The sequence below is a fragment of the Pelophylax lessonae genome (assembly GCF_965119305.1).
Source record: "Pelophylax lessonae genome assembly, chromosome: 7".
Classification (NCBI taxonomy): domain Eukaryota; kingdom Metazoa; phylum Chordata; class Amphibia; order Anura; family Ranidae; genus Pelophylax; species Pelophylax lessonae.
In genome coordinates this window covers 63537177-63552677 of record NC_138774.1, presented here as the reverse complement: position 1 = coordinate 63552677, position 15501 = coordinate 63537177, and the positions used below count along the sequence as shown (strand labels likewise).

Sequence of the window (15501 nt, the reverse complement as noted above, 5' to 3'; positions counted from 1 at the left end):
GCTATATAACATTCCCAAAATTTTTTTAAAAATCACAATTTTTTAACATTTTAGGCCAATTGTTTTCTGCAACATGTTTGTGGTAAAAAAAAATAATCACAATAAGCGTATTTTGATTGGTCTGCGCAAAAGTTATCGTGTCTACTAACTACGGGAAAGATTTATGTCATTTTTATTGTTTTTTTTTTTTTTTGCACGACTGCGACATTGCGGCGGACAGATCGGACCCCTAACTGACATTTTTTACACTTTTGGGGGGACCAGTGACATTACTACAGTAATCAGTGCTAAAAATATGCACTGTTACTGTAATAATGACATTGGCTGGGAAGGGGTTAATACTGTGGGTGATCAAGGGGTTAAATGTGTACCTAGGGGCGTGTTTCTAACTGTATGGGGGAGGGGCTTGTGAAATGATCAGAGACCTGTGGTCCTATATAGAAGGATCACAGGGGCTCTATGGTCATTGCAATGAGAAGAACGGTCGGCTGTGTTTACAACAGCTGACCGCTCTTCTCTCTCAGCGGGGATCGATCACGGGTGTCAGGCGGCAATCGGAGCCGCCTGCCCCATGTATCGGAGTCCCCGCTGCCGAGTGGTGCCTAGCTGCAGGCACGCGATCGATGTAGACGATCTTTTTGTAGACCTACGTTGTTTTGCGCTGGAGGGTGGCCCTGTCGCAGTAAATCGGCGGTGGGCGGTCCGGAACCGGTTAATGTGTGTCATTGTTCTTGGGTTCAGAACATTTAAAGCAGGGATCCTCAAACTGCGGCCCTCCAGCTGATGTGGAACTACACATCCCATTGTAAAACTCTGACATTCACAGACATGACTAAGTATGATGGGAATTGTAGTTCCTGAACAACTGGATGGCCATAGTTTGAAGACCCCTGATTTAAAGGATGCTAAGCATTTCCAGCATTGTTCTTAAATGTGTTTTTTTTTTTTTCCCCCCCCCCCCCCCCACGCTGCTGCTTCTGCAAGTACTGGACCATACATTATTATTACTAATTATTACACAGAATTTATATAAGCAGCGCTTTACAACATAAGGGCAGACAGTACAATTATAGTAGAATTGAATACAGTAGGAATCCGAGGGCCCTGCTCGTTAGACATTTTCATTATCATGGGTGTGTAAAGCAGTTTTGCAGAAGAAAACTTATGCAACTCGCCCTTTTTACCATTAGTGGAGACAAGGAGAGTGCAGTTTTTATCAGGTGATTGGTTCCGTGTCTGTTACAAAACACATGAATGCTATTTACAGATCCGGGGTTATTTGTATAATCTGTGTGTTTTACTTTTCGGCTATGTGCACACTAGCCTGCATGGTAAAATGCTGCATCTCTAGGCCGTGTCAATCTGACAACCACGCAGATGCATGCGAGTCCCCGAGCGCACACTGCCTGCGTTCAGAGATCCGCATCCACGCAGCTTTGAAATTGGGAGAAGCTATTGTGTTCATTTAGCCGTTGGGTCCAGTGGTGGCCGGTGCTCCATGGGCCGGGGGGGGGGCGGCAGACGGACCACACCATACCCCCCCCTGTGGTTAACTTCCGGCCATCAAAATGAGGTATCAGGAAAGGGAGTAGGTGCAAATAAATATTACTTCCCACTCACCCAGCGCTATAATATATATATATATATATATATATATATATATATATATATATATATATATATATATATATATACATACAATAAATTATTAATATAAAATGTAATAATTCCCCTGAGGCCCAGCTGCTGCTATTAAATCAAAGTATAACTATCACATAGGTAGGTGCAAAATTAACTCAATAGTCCAAATATAAGAGCGCAAATCACACTAGCAGCGCTATGGATTAAATAAAATCAAATTAATAAATAGGCGAGTCCATGAATAGACACAGTCCTAAAGGAAAGCATGATAGTTCACCACGGAGTGTAGTCAGCTCCTGCGCCTTCACCGCACCCTGTGCCCAAACCCCAGGGCCAGATTAACGTAGGGGCTATTGGAGCTGCAGCTCCAGGCCCCTACCTTTTATATAGGCCCCGGGTTGGCCATATTCATTGTTACCGCTCTTCTGTCACTTGTAAACACAGAAGTCTGGCTTCTATGCTCGCTTCCCCAGGCAGCTCCCTCAGAACCTCCCCACACAGCACGAAGGCCGGACAAGGAGGGACAGTTGCCGATGCATGGATGTGTTTATGGGCTTCAGAGACAGCATCCCATGTTGAATTAGGCATGCATGGCTGCACCCTTCCTCCTCTAGGTGCATGCCAAGGCACGGCCCTTAAGGCCCTTCAAAATCCTCAGCACCAAGCCCATGATGCTCTTAATCCGGCCCTGCCAAACCCTTAGGTATTGCTCACTCACCAAATATAAAAAATACTGTGCCTTTAAATCCTCCAAATCAGCCAGCAAGCTCCCAAATTCACTGTAAACATTGAACAACCGCCGCTGCAGATCAGCTCAAAAAAGTTATTCCAATAGTGCTCCCATGCCTCCAAATCCTCCAATAGATTGTAAGCACCCAGTCGTCAGTGAAACGCTGGTCTACCGCCACTAGGGGTCAGCTTAATCAATGATGTTGTAACATGGAGAGAAATAACATGGGCTTCATAGGGCAATACGTTTAAATATGCTTTATTAAAACCCACTTTCCCCTGGATACACACTCACATGGAACTACATAAAAGAACAGCATGTAATTTAGCACAGGAGAGACATACACGTACGCCGACTCCGCTGCCGGAGGCTCACCGTCCCGCTCGTCAGTGTCTGAAAGCTCCTGAAGAGGTTCGTGGAAACCACTCAGGCGTCCGGTTTGTCAGGGTAACCGCGTGTCCGCCCCTACGCGTTTCGTCATCAAGGACTTCTACGGAGGGCCCGTAGGGACGGTGAGCCTCCGGCGGCAGAGCCGACGTTCGTGTATGTCTCTGCTGTGCTAAATTACATGCTGCTATGTGATATTAAAATGAGGGAAGTATGAATCTGTGGAAGGGATGGTGGGTTACATTAGACCAGGGCAAAGAGGCCTACACATTATAATTTGATTGTACAATCTCTTTTCCATCTACAAACCACTATATAGTACCAGGGCCTGAATGGATGTAAATGAATAGTGCAATCAATGTAAGAAAAGATGGGGCTTTGCGGGCCAATGGGAGGAGGAGGATCAAATATGACACAAAATTGTCTAAAATATAGCTTTATTGTACTTGTTAAAATTGATACAATACACAGGAATAGTTACCCATGTCTAACATAACTAAAATAAACATAATCGCAGTGTAGAAATACTTCCCAAAAGGGGAGTGCCGATAACTTAATATCAGGAGATGACGTTTAAGGTCTCGGATGGAGCACGGTCTAAGGGTCCCCAGCAAGCCAAAGCGTTTCGCACGAGGTTTCCTCAGGGCCAGAGAGACCAAAACAGACCGATATTTCCGATGCGACTCAAATCATGGCAGGCAGGCAGAAAAAATTGTGGAAGTTTATCCAGAACCAGTGATAGTATAATATTATGTATATGACCAAAAATGGCAAAGATAATATCTGTGGGTTTCAGTAGGGAGACATGCATGTATGCATATTCGTATCCATATTATGAACCGGCCTGAATGGCTACTTTATATATTATAGTGGCAACATATGGTCAAAGTGTGGGGACATCTTAGTAAAGTAGGTGTATCAATGTCTCCTGCGTCCTATATATATCTGGAGACTACAACTGAAAATAGCATAATCAACGCATGAGGCAGGTAATAATTGCAATCTGTTCAGGCTGGTTATCTAATACCAACAGCTAACCCATACAAACGCCAGGCAGAAGCAAGCCTGCAGTGTGTCCAAGCTCTGAGTGCTTGCCTGATTTAGGATTGCTTAGGTCAGGGTTCCTCAACCAGAGTTCCATGGAACCCTAGGGTTCCTCCAGAGGTTGCTGGGGGTTCCTTGGGCAATGAGGAATTTCTGCCTCTCAGATATATTCCCACGGACGCCATTGATCTTTTTAGTTCTCTGTAAGGGGGACATTTTTCCCAATGACCACAAGTGTAAGGAGCATTCTTCCCACTGGCCATCACACTAATGTATCATGAGTTGTAAATATAGAACATCGAAAGGAGCTTTTAGGGCGCTTTCACACAGGCACTAGTGTCTACTGCCCTCTGAAAAGTGATCTGTGGTGAAGGGTGGTAGAGCAGCAGCTGCTAGGCATTCAGGAGGCGAACTGGCCAAATGTATTGAAATACTGCTTTGCAGCCATGAGTAAGCATTTGGCTTCCTGATGCAGCACGCTGCCATTGACCTTAAGGGTGGAGTCCCGCTTCCCACAGAAAAAAGCAGAACCTTCTTCCCTGCGGGTAGTGATTGTGCTGGGCAGGCTTTGGGGGATGGTGCTCTGCATTAATACAAGGCACTGTTCCCCCCCCCCCCCCCATTTTTTTTTATTTTTTTGTATTCCGTTTATTTACAGTGGCATTCCATTTCTATGCACTGTAACTCAGCTGTGCTGCATAATAATTCAGGGTGACACAGAGCTGCAGAGCAGTGCGGAAAAATAAAGACATATTGCACTTCTTTGTACCACTCTGCCCCGCACCTAACAGCTGTGTGGAAGTGTGAGCAGGGCACTATGAAAACCATTGTTTTCTGTATGCCCTTATGGACAGCTGTGTTTTTCCGCAGAACAAAATGCCGGTTATCGGCATTCCTTTCCTTTCCTGTCACAGCGGAGGAGAGGAGAGAGCCAGTAACCAGCTAGTGTGAAAGGGGACATCTGCACTTATGATCAGTGCTGCCAATCAGTTCCCATCGGTGCTGCCAACCAGTGCCGCCTCAGTGCCCATCAGTGCTGCCAATCAGTTCCCATCAGTGCTGCCAACCAACGCCGCCTCATTAGTGCCCATCAGTGCTGCCAATCAGTTCCCATCAGTGCTGAAAAACCAGCGCCGCCTCATTAGTGCCCATCAGTGCTGCCAATCAATTCCTAGCAGTGTTGCCAACCAATGCCACCTCATTAGTGCCCATCAGTGCTGCCTATCAATGCCACCTCATTAGTGCCCATCAGTGTTGCCTATTAGCGCAGATCAGTAAAGGAGCAAAATTACCTGTTTGCAAAATGTTATAACTAAGAAAAACTGTGTTTTTTTTTTTTTTTTTTTTTCAACATTTCTGGTATTTTTTTGTTTGTTTAGCAAAAAATAAAAAACCCAGTGGTGATTAAATACCACCAAAAGAATAAGCTCTATTTGTTTAAAAAAAATGTATAAAAACTTAATTTGGGTACAGTGTTGCATGACTGCGTAATTGTCATTCAACGAGCGACAGCGCTGAAAGCGGAAAATTGGCCTGGGCAGGAGGGGGTAAAAGTGGCCGGTAGGAAAGTGGTTAAAAGAAAGGCAAACTTTGAGACAAAGTGCAATTATCCTTTCTTCCCTGTTTGCCTCGCCGCATTTTGGCAGCCGCTGCTGTTTGTTTACATCCCTACCTGAAATTCTAATGTGCGCATCATCTGTGCGCTGGCCGTCCTGTATAGATTGTAAGCTCTAACGAGCAGGGCCCTCTGATTCCTCCTGTATTGAATTGTACTGTAACTGTATTGTCTTCCCCCACATTGTAAAGCGCTGCGCAAACTGCAAAAAGCGCTATATAAACCCTGTATAATAATAATAATATAGTAGCTTCGCATAAACTTCTGTGGGAGCTTCTCTGGTGCTGGAACACTGCCCTATACAAGTCTTTTTGGAACTCCTGCCTAGGGGTGGCCACCACCAGGATGTAAACAAACAGCAGAGGGTCACGGCCACCGGATTAGAGAAGGATGGTGTAACTTAGGTCAGGAAAGAAGAGCAAAAGGGATAACTGCTCTTATTTTCTCATTAATGGAATGAGAGCCCGTTCACACCTTTACATTTTATATGCACCACAACACAGGATCACCGCTCACTAAAAGCGCAAAATAACTAGTTGCCATGATCAAGGAAGCTCTTCTCATCGGCATATTGAGTTGGAGGGCAGTGTGTTGCGTTTCTAAAATTCCCATTGTTGCGTCTTTTGTGTGTGTTTTTTTTTTTTTAACCGCTTGCCGACTGCGCACAGTATATTTACTGCGGCAGTCAGCCCCGGCCAGGCAGAGTGACGTAGGTCTACGTCGCTAGCCTGTGACCGGCTTTTGAGCCAATAGCGGGCGAGCACGCGCCTGCCCCGGCTCGTTCACAGAGGAGTGCGGGCGTGTGACCGGTGGACCCGATGTCCGCCGGTCACACTACGATCGTCGGTAGAGCGGGAGAAAGGCGGAGCGGCTGATGTAAACAAGCCGCCTGTCATTCTCCCCTGTGTAAAAATGGAGATCAGACGGTTCTACTATGTAGAACTGTTGATCTCTGTTTTTACAATAGGAGACATGTCCAATCACAGTTAGAAACACGCCCCTAGGACACACTTAACCCCTCCCTCTCCAATACAGTCAACCCCTTCCCTGCCAGTGTCATTTTTGCAGTAACAGTGCATATGTATAGCACTGATTACTGCAGTAATGTCACTGGTAACCCCAAAAGTGTCAAAAATGTCAGTCAAGGGTCCGATCTGTCCGCCGCAATGTCGCAGTCCCGTAAAAAAAATCGCAGATCGCCGCCATTACTCGTTAAAAAAAAAAAAAACACCAAAAATGACAAAAATCTTTCCCTTTGTTAGTAAACGCAATAACTTTTGCGCAAACCAATCAAAATACGCTTTTTGCAATTTTTTTTTTTTTTTTTTTTTACCAAACATATGTAGCATAAAACAAATTGGCCGAAAATGTTAAAAAAATTTAAAATTTTTACATTTTTTGGGGGGGAATTTCATATAAAAAAAAAAGTGACAAAATATTGTTATTTTTGCAAAATTTACGCTCTTTTTTTTTTTTTTTTTTGTTTATAGCGCGTGATCAAAAAATCGCACAGGTGATCAAATACCACCAAAAGAAAGCTCTGTTTGTGGGAAAAAAAGGACGTGAAATTTGTTTAGGTACAGCGTCGCACGACCGCGCAATTGTCCGTTAAAGTCACGCAGTAAAAAAATCGCAAAAAAAACCCTGGTCAGGAAGGGGGTAAAATCTTCCGGGGCTTAAGTGGTTAAAGATGCGTTACATTATACTCCATAATCAATTCACGGAAAAAGCACTAAACGCAATATGTATTTATTTGTGCTTTTTTTTTTTTTTTTTTAAGCCGCAAGTCCATATTTCCAACAAAAACAAAATGGAAACAGGAAATGACAAAAAAGAATAAAACACGAATAAGTGCATTAACTACTTTGAAGTTGCTGCAACTTTAAGTCGCGCATATATGAATGGTTATTATTGGATAACATAGGGAATGACATCCAGTTGATGTCCAAAGTTGCATGACAAGTTGCACAAGTGTGAAAGGGGCCTAAAGAATAATAATTATTAAAAAACAATATTATTTAATAATAATAAACGTATTCTTGTTTTTTTATTATTAAATAAATTAATAAATAAGAATAAAACATTTAAAATATACCACAATGCATTGAAAATGCTGCAGAAATGCATTATGCACACGTGTTTTTTTTTATGCAATGGTGTAAAGGAGCCCTGACTCACTCAACTGACACAACCAATAATGTAACAATGTGTAGCTTGAATATTATCTTTTATATTTTAAAATAAAATACTTTTTTTTTTTCCCTCCCTCCTGTTTAGCGTGCCGCTATGTGGCACGTAAAATAGCCAACTCCGCACGTGGAGGAGGGGAGGACACTGGGGCAGCCATTGGAGCTACAAGACCATCATGTTCGCTGCGCCAAGGTAGGTGATCGCAAATAAGTCTGCATACACAATTTTGGAAAGGTCTGTCTAACCTGTTCAGAAATATCAGGGCACAATGGGTGGCTGGAATGTGACAGGTTATGCAAGTTTCTGGTTGCACAATTCTGACTCCACTTTTTGGACAACATTAAAAATGTTGATTTTGCTTTCCACAGAGTGGGGGAAGGGTTAGAACCTCTGTCAGGTATTTATTACTGTCTATATCACTACTGTGAATATTTCTTCTTGCTTCCTGTCAGGACTTCTGACAAAGTTTTTATTGTTGTTCATCCCTTTCCTGTCCTGGTTGTATGAAGCCATACAAGTTCCACTTAGAGGAAATAAAAACCAAAACCTTTTTTTTTTTTTTTTTTTTTTACGAGAGTATAGGGGGGTTATACCTCTGTCCTCTTACTATAGTGCTTTGATTTATTTGTTCCATAGAGAACTGTTGAGGTGTATTGTTCTCTTCTTCTACTTTTTTTATTTTTTATTTTTTTAGCTGTTCTGAGATATTGCAATTTGTTATTCTTTTTGCATCCTCAAGGTGGCAGTGCAGGCCACATGTTTTATATGAATAATTCCATAACTTGTATCAGTAATTTGCTATTATTATACAGGACTTCTATAGCGCCAACAGTTTGCGCAGCGCTTTACAATGTACAGGGGGGGGGGGGGGCAGTACAATTACAATACAGTTTAATGCAGTAGGGATAGAAGGGCCCTGCTCTTGGAGCTTACAATCTAAAGGGAGGAGAAGGGGGAAGGTGGTACAAAAGGTAAGGCCCTGTTCACACCTGAACGTTTTTCAGCTCATAAAACGCCTATCTCTTTCTCAGAATGCCCAACACGCAAAACCCCATTCATTTCAATGGCCCCTGTTTACATATGAGCGTTTTGTCACCTGAAGCAAAACGCTTGAAGCTCAAAGAAGTACATGAGCTTCTTTTTTGGCAGATTACAAGCGTTTTTGTTAGATGTCAATGCCTGCCTCCAAACACCTGCAGAAAACACCTGAAAAAACACCTGAAAATGATATGCTCAGGTGTGAATGGAGCCTAATAGTTGCGGGGATGATCTGATAAAGGTCTATGTGGACTTGTGCCCAGCCTATTCATAACAAAGTATTTCATATACTGAACAATAAAACAAGCCCTTGCTGACCTCTGTAACTATAAGCATTGTGAGGAAATTCATCTTCAAAGCTTGTTTTACAACAGGGGCGCTGACATTTTTTATCTGTTACTTTTTGTTTGCAACAGCCCTCTAATGTAAACACAACTGGCTGAAATCCGGCTTAAGGGCTGGTGTTCCGTTAAAAAACCCTACCTGTGAAAATTCCCTACCCTCGTCACTTCCGTTGAGGGTACGTCAGGCATGCACGCACAGTAAATGATCTCGGCTTCCGTGAAAAAACCCTATTCCCCTTCCCAGTTCTTAAAGCGGCGGCTTTCCGTCAAAATACCCTACCCTTGTTCCCTGGCGGGTCCAGAAAAATTTAAAAGTGCCTCCTAACGGAAGAATATGTATATATATTAATCGAAATGGAATGATAAAAAAAAATATATATATATATATATATATATATATATATATATATATATATATGTTTAAATTTTCCTTTATTAGGAGACACTTTTACATTTTCCTCGACCCGCCAGGGAACGAGGTTAGGGTATTTTCACGGGAAGCCGACATCATTTGCTAACCCAACGCTTTAAGCCCTGGAAACGAGGGTAGGGTTATTTCACCGGAAGCCGTCGTAACGTTAAAAACCCAGTGAAAATTCCATACCCTCGTCACTTCCGGTGTGAGCCAATCATTTACTGCCTGAGCATGCGCACTGGGAAGCGGCTCAGCTCATGCATGACGTACGTGCACCGGAAGTGATGAGGGTAGGGAATTTTCACGGGTAGGGTTTAACGTTACACCGGTTCACACATATGCGATGCGGGAACCCTACGAATCCACTGCGGGTTCCCGCAAACGTCTGCCCGTTCTCATCCGATCCGATCCGCTGGACGATGGAAAATAGGGTTTCCATCCGTCCAGATTTGACAGGTCGGATCAGACGTCAGCAGACATGTCTCCGCTGACATCCGATGCCCCATAGAGATGCATGGGGGGGGGGACCGTTCAGATCCGCCTGAAAAACTGACAGGCGGATCTGAACGGTCCGCCTGTGTGAAAGTTGCCTAAGTCTGATTTTGTCTTTTGACACTGTTTATTTGCAACTTTATACAACATTCGTTTTGTACAACAACATTGATCCACATATCAGGTCTTATATTCTGGCTGGCCTGGTTCAGATATGCAGCCTTTGTGAGAGATTTCCTCAAGTTAGTGTAGCACTACTCCCGTGGGAGCTGCTGGTTACGGATTCCTCTGGGTTACCATTAGCAACGACATGACAGTTTGATATTTTCCCAAATGTTTTAGCTCAGTCAGGAAACAGTCCGGTAGCTTTGGTTTTTGTGTTTTTTTATTTAGAACTTGGATAGGAGAAGGGAATGAGTGTGATACTCCAACTTGTATAACTATGCACATTTAGCTGGGACGACTTGAAAATGCCGAGTAACGCCGAGTAACGCTAGTCACGGCTAGGCCGCTGCTTCACTTTTCCCTTGGCTGTGAAGTATATTTGAAAAGGCTTTCTGAGGTAAACCGGACTGTACTGCAAAACAACTTCAGGGCCCTCCCTGGCACCCCCTTTGTTCCTAATCTTCAGGGTAAACTACATGGCACCCCCTTTACTGATACACTCCTTGTGTGAGCTGGCTCCTTGATCCCCTGACTTCTCTGGAGTAGTCCCCTCTCCTAGGCAGCCCTTTAGGCAGATCTTCTGGTACTCCCGATACTGTTTTTCCCATGATGATTCTGCCAGCAGGTCCACTTCTCAGCTCTCTGGATCCTCTGCAGCTCACCTCCACACCTGGTTCACAAGGCCGACTGCCTGAACCACCTTCCTCACACCTACAGGAGGAGAGACAGCCGTCCACCTCCTCCTGGGACTCTGCTCCCCGCCAAAAGACGCCCTGTCACATGCTCCCTCCAGATTTATAGCCAATCCCAGGATGCATTGCAGTAATGCCCACCCACGGAGACAGCCATAAACCCTTGTGTGCCACTGGTTAGGTTTCGTCCACTGTCCAACAAGCTCCCTTATTGGATACAGTGGGGATATTCACTTAGACCCAATAAATCACACCTGGAAACATGTGACAGGCTAAACTAACAGATCAGGCTCTCCTGATAAGCAGAAAAGAGCCACCAAATGCGTTTTCCTAGCACCTACCTAGGAGGGTGCTACATCAGTATCTGGTCTACTCTGGTCCTTGAGCTATCCTTGCTGTGCTCTAGGGTGATAATTCTTGGCTTCCCCTCCCAGAAGGGCACTGGTCTTCCCAGACCAGGGTCTTCCTTTTCTACTAGGGTGATAACACTGTTCTCTCTGTCCACCACTCACTCTGACCACACCACTAATCCCCTACTCCTCCCTAATACCAACCTATACCCAGTGATGGAAGTAACTGCGTTTAAGTAAACGGCGTTACTTAACGCATTTACTTTTGAGGGTAACGAGTAATCTATTTTTTTTTTTTTTAGCAGGACTGCGACATTGCGGCGGACAGATTTGACACTTTTGGGGGGGACCAGGGACATTACTACAGTAATCCAGTGCTACAAATATAAACTGTTACTGTACTAATGACACTGGCAGGGAAGGGGTTAACACCAGGGGAGATCAAAGGGTTTAATGTGTGCCTAGGGGAGGCTTTCTAACTGTGTGGGAGATTTACTTACTGGATGAACACAGAGACCTGTGTTCCTAAATAGGAGGAACACAGGATCTCTGTGTTCATCATGGACAGAACAGCGGTCTGCTGTGTTTACATCAGCAGATCACCGTTCTGTCTCCATGTGGAGTGATCGCGGATGCCCGCTGATTGGCTCCCCGTCATTTTGTGTAACAGAGCTGACCTGCCGCAGTATAACTACGGCAGCTGGTCAGCAATTGGTTAATTTTCCATTGCTGAAATGACCAGAGATTTCAGAAGGTATGACCTGTTACTGGTAGTTCTCAGCTCACCGCTTTTGGGACCAAACTCTTTTGTTAAAAAGAAAACGTGTCCCTCCGCATGTTCTGAAACTTGACATTTAACCTCTTGCCGACTGCCCACCATAGTATTACTGCGGCAGGGTGGCTCGGCTGCGCAAAATCATGTAGTACTACGTGATTTCTTGCACGAGGTTTCGGTGGCGCGCGCGCGTCGCTGGAGTCGCGCGCCCACTGTGTTTAGACACAGCGGGAGGCGGGCCTCGGGAGGAGCGGCGGCGATCGCTACCATCCTCCTGCGATCGTCCGATAAACTGATGGAAGACCCGCCTGCTTATGTAAACAAAGCAGGCGAGTCTTCTGTGAGACAGGCAGGGGAGAGATCACGAGTTTCAGCTAAGCTACGACACCGATCTCTCTGTGCCTGTCATAGAACCCTTCCCATACACAGTTAGTAATCACATTTAGGTACACGTTAACCCCTTTGATCACCCCCAGTGTTAGGCTGGCCATACATGATACAATTTTCTTACAATTTTCTGTACAATTTTCTTGAAATTTACCTTGAACTATGTAGTACAAAGGCCTGCCAAGCTGGATACACGTGAAAGTGTTGTTTAGCTTTGACCTCATATTATGTGGTTTGTGGTAAATCTAACAGAAAACTGTACAACAAAAATTGAACATGTATGGCCAGCCTTAACCCCTTCCCTGCCAGTGTAATTTATACAGTAACAGTGCATATTATTTAGCACTGATTAATGTATTAATGTCACTGGTCCCAAAAAAAGTGTCAAAAATGTCAGGGGTCCGATCTGTTCGTCGCAATGTCGCAGTTCCGCTAAAAAACGCTGATTGCCGTCATTACTTATAAACACCAAAAATAAAAATTCCAAAAATCTATCTAGTTTATAAACGCTATAACTTTTGCGCAAACCAATTAAAATATGCTTTTTGGGATTTTTTGTTACCAAAAATATGTAGCAGAATACAAATTGGCCTAAACTGATAAGAAAATTAGATTTTTTTTTTTTAATTTTTTTATTGGGAGCGTTTTATAGCAGAAAGTAAAAAATATGGCGCTTTTTTTTTCAAAATTGTCGCTCTTTTTTTGTTTATAGCGCAAAATCTAAAAACCGCAGTGGTGATCAAATACCAGCAAAAGAAAGCTCTATTTGTGGGGAAAAAAGGACATCAATTGTATTTGGGTACAGCGTCGCACGACCGCGCAATTTTTCCTTAATGTAACGCAGTGCCAAATCGCAAAAAATGGCCTGTTCATTAAGGGGTAAAACCTTCCGGAGCTGAAGTGGTTAAAGCCAACTCTGGGTTCCCCCTACCCCTTCATCCCTCCAGGTCTCCCTGCAGTAGTATATGCTACGGCTTGCCTTTTTCTCAAGGCAGTCATGTGACGTGTTGGGTCCGCTTATAGGCAGGTGTAGTCTATGTTCCCCACTGCAGGTGGCGCTCATCCACAGCAGCAATGCAGATGGGGGAGTAAGTCGAGAGAAACGTAGTTCCTCTATGGCAGGGATATGCAAATTGTGACCTTCCAGATGTTGCAGAACTACAAGTCCCATGAAGCATAGCAAGACTCTGATAGCCATATATATGACACCCAGAGGCATGATGGTACTTTTGCAACAGCTGGAGGGCCACAGTTTGCATATCCCTGCTCTATAGCATGGGTATTAAATTTAAAGTTTACAGAGGTCCGGTCATGAAAATTTGCATCCAGGAGAGGTCTCATGTTTGTGCGATGAATTGGATCCTTCAAATCACAGCCCCACCCCCTACATTACAGTTTCCCTTTTACATCAGTGTCATCAGTCGTTTCCTTTACATTACAGTGCCTGCTTTACATCACAGCCCCCCCCTTTGCCTCCAAATCCCCCCATGTTACATCTCAGCCCCCTTTACAATACAGCTCTCCTTTACATCACAATGCCTCCTTTTTACTTCAATTTCCTCTGCCCCCCCCCCCTCACATCACAGCCCCCTTCTTACACCACAGATCCCCACCCTTTACAAAAGTGTCCTCAGCCACCTCACATCAGTCCCCCTCACATCACAGCCCCCCTTCCTTGCATCCCAGTCCCCTTTCAAACCCCCCCCCCTTACTTGAATCCCAGTCCTCTTTACAGCCCACCCTTACTTGCATTTCAGTCCTCTTCACAGCCCCCCTTCCTTTGTATACTGGTTCCCCCCTTCACAGCCCCCTTCCTTTGTATACTGGTTCCCTCATTCACAGCCCCCTTTCCTTTGTATACTGGTTCCCCCATTCACAGCCCCCCTTCCTTTGTATACTGGTTCCCCCCTTCACAGCCCCCCTTCCTTTGTATACTGGTTCCCTCATTCACAGCCCCCTTTCCTTTGTATACTGGTTCCCCTCTTCACAGCCCCCCTTCCTTTGTATACTGGTTCCCCCCTTCACAGCCCCCCTTCCTTTGTATACTGGTTCCCCCTTCACAGCCCCTCTTTCTCCCTTCCTTGTAACCTAGTCCTCTTTATATGAATGCCCCTCCCTTACATCACATTTCCCCTTGCAAATCACAACCCTCCTCCAACTTTACCATCCTACCAGGGCCAGTGCTTCCACTAGGCAAACTAGGCAGCCGCCTAGGGCGCATTGCCACCTAGGGGCGCAGCAACGAGTCAGCACTCACTCTCCGTCATTAATGATCCTTGTGAGCTGAGGAAAGGGGCGGCAGTGGGGGAGGAAGAAGGGACAGAGGAAGATGCCAGGCGTCTGGGGCAGTGGCAGAACTACCAGGCCTTGGCTTTCCACCTTTGTTGGGGGAGCCCCAAGGGGCAGGAAAGGAGCCCATCGGAGTGCTAGCTGCATAATGATCCTCTTCGTCTGGAGCTGAGCGGCCTAATCCCTGGGCGGGAAGTGACTCTCTAATCTGAGCTGGTGGGCAGCCGTTCATTTCCCTGGGTCGGTATTAAGCAGGGAGTGGAGGAGAGCTGAGTCTGAGCCGGAGCTCGGCACTGGAGGGCGGCACCTTTACTGGAGCAGAAGCGATGAGGCAACGGAATGGTCTGAGGATGTTGGTGATGAAGGAGGTGCGGAGCTCTCTGACTGCTGCTTCTCCCTCCACCAGGAGCCGGTTGGAGCTGTGGTGAGCACTGTGGTCCAGGAGAGGAGCATCCTGGGAGAAGGAATTAGCAGGATTACGGTGAAGGAGGGCAGAGTGCGGGCCACTCTCTTCATACTGCCCAGTAAGTGTCCCCAGAACAGGGAATCAGGGTCCCTGGGTGTGACATGGAGTATCCCTGGTGTGAAATTGTGGTCACCAGGTATGCCATGGGGAATCGGAGTCACCAGGTGTGACATGGGGGAGAGGTCACAAGTGTAACAGGGGTTTGGGGTCACCAGGTGTGCCATGAGGAATTTGGATCCCTGGGTATGCCATTGGGGGATTGAGGTCCCCAGGTGTGACATGGAGGAACATCAGGGACCCCTGATGTGACATAGAGGAACATTGGGATCACTGGGTATGACAGCATTACATGGAGGAACCATCAGATCAGGGTCACTGGATATGACATAGAGCAGTTTTTAACCCCTCCCCTTTTTTATTTATTTTTTTTTTGGGGGGGGGGGGCGCAAGTAGCTGATCTTGCCTAGGGCATGAAACAGCC

The 15501-nt window shown here is 45.2% G+C and overlaps 1 long non-coding RNA gene across 1 annotated transcript in view; it reads left to right on the top strand.

The window, feature by feature from the left end:
• Nucleotides 1-15501, top strand: part of LOC309560149 — a 30671-nt gene that overhangs the window by 4338 nt on the left and 10832 nt on the right. Inside the window, exon 2 of the long non-coding RNA XR_014225492.1 lies at nt 7695-7799. This is a non-coding gene — a long non-coding RNA (uncharacterized lncRNA). The remainder of the gene's footprint in view (nt 1-7694; nt 7800-15501) is intronic.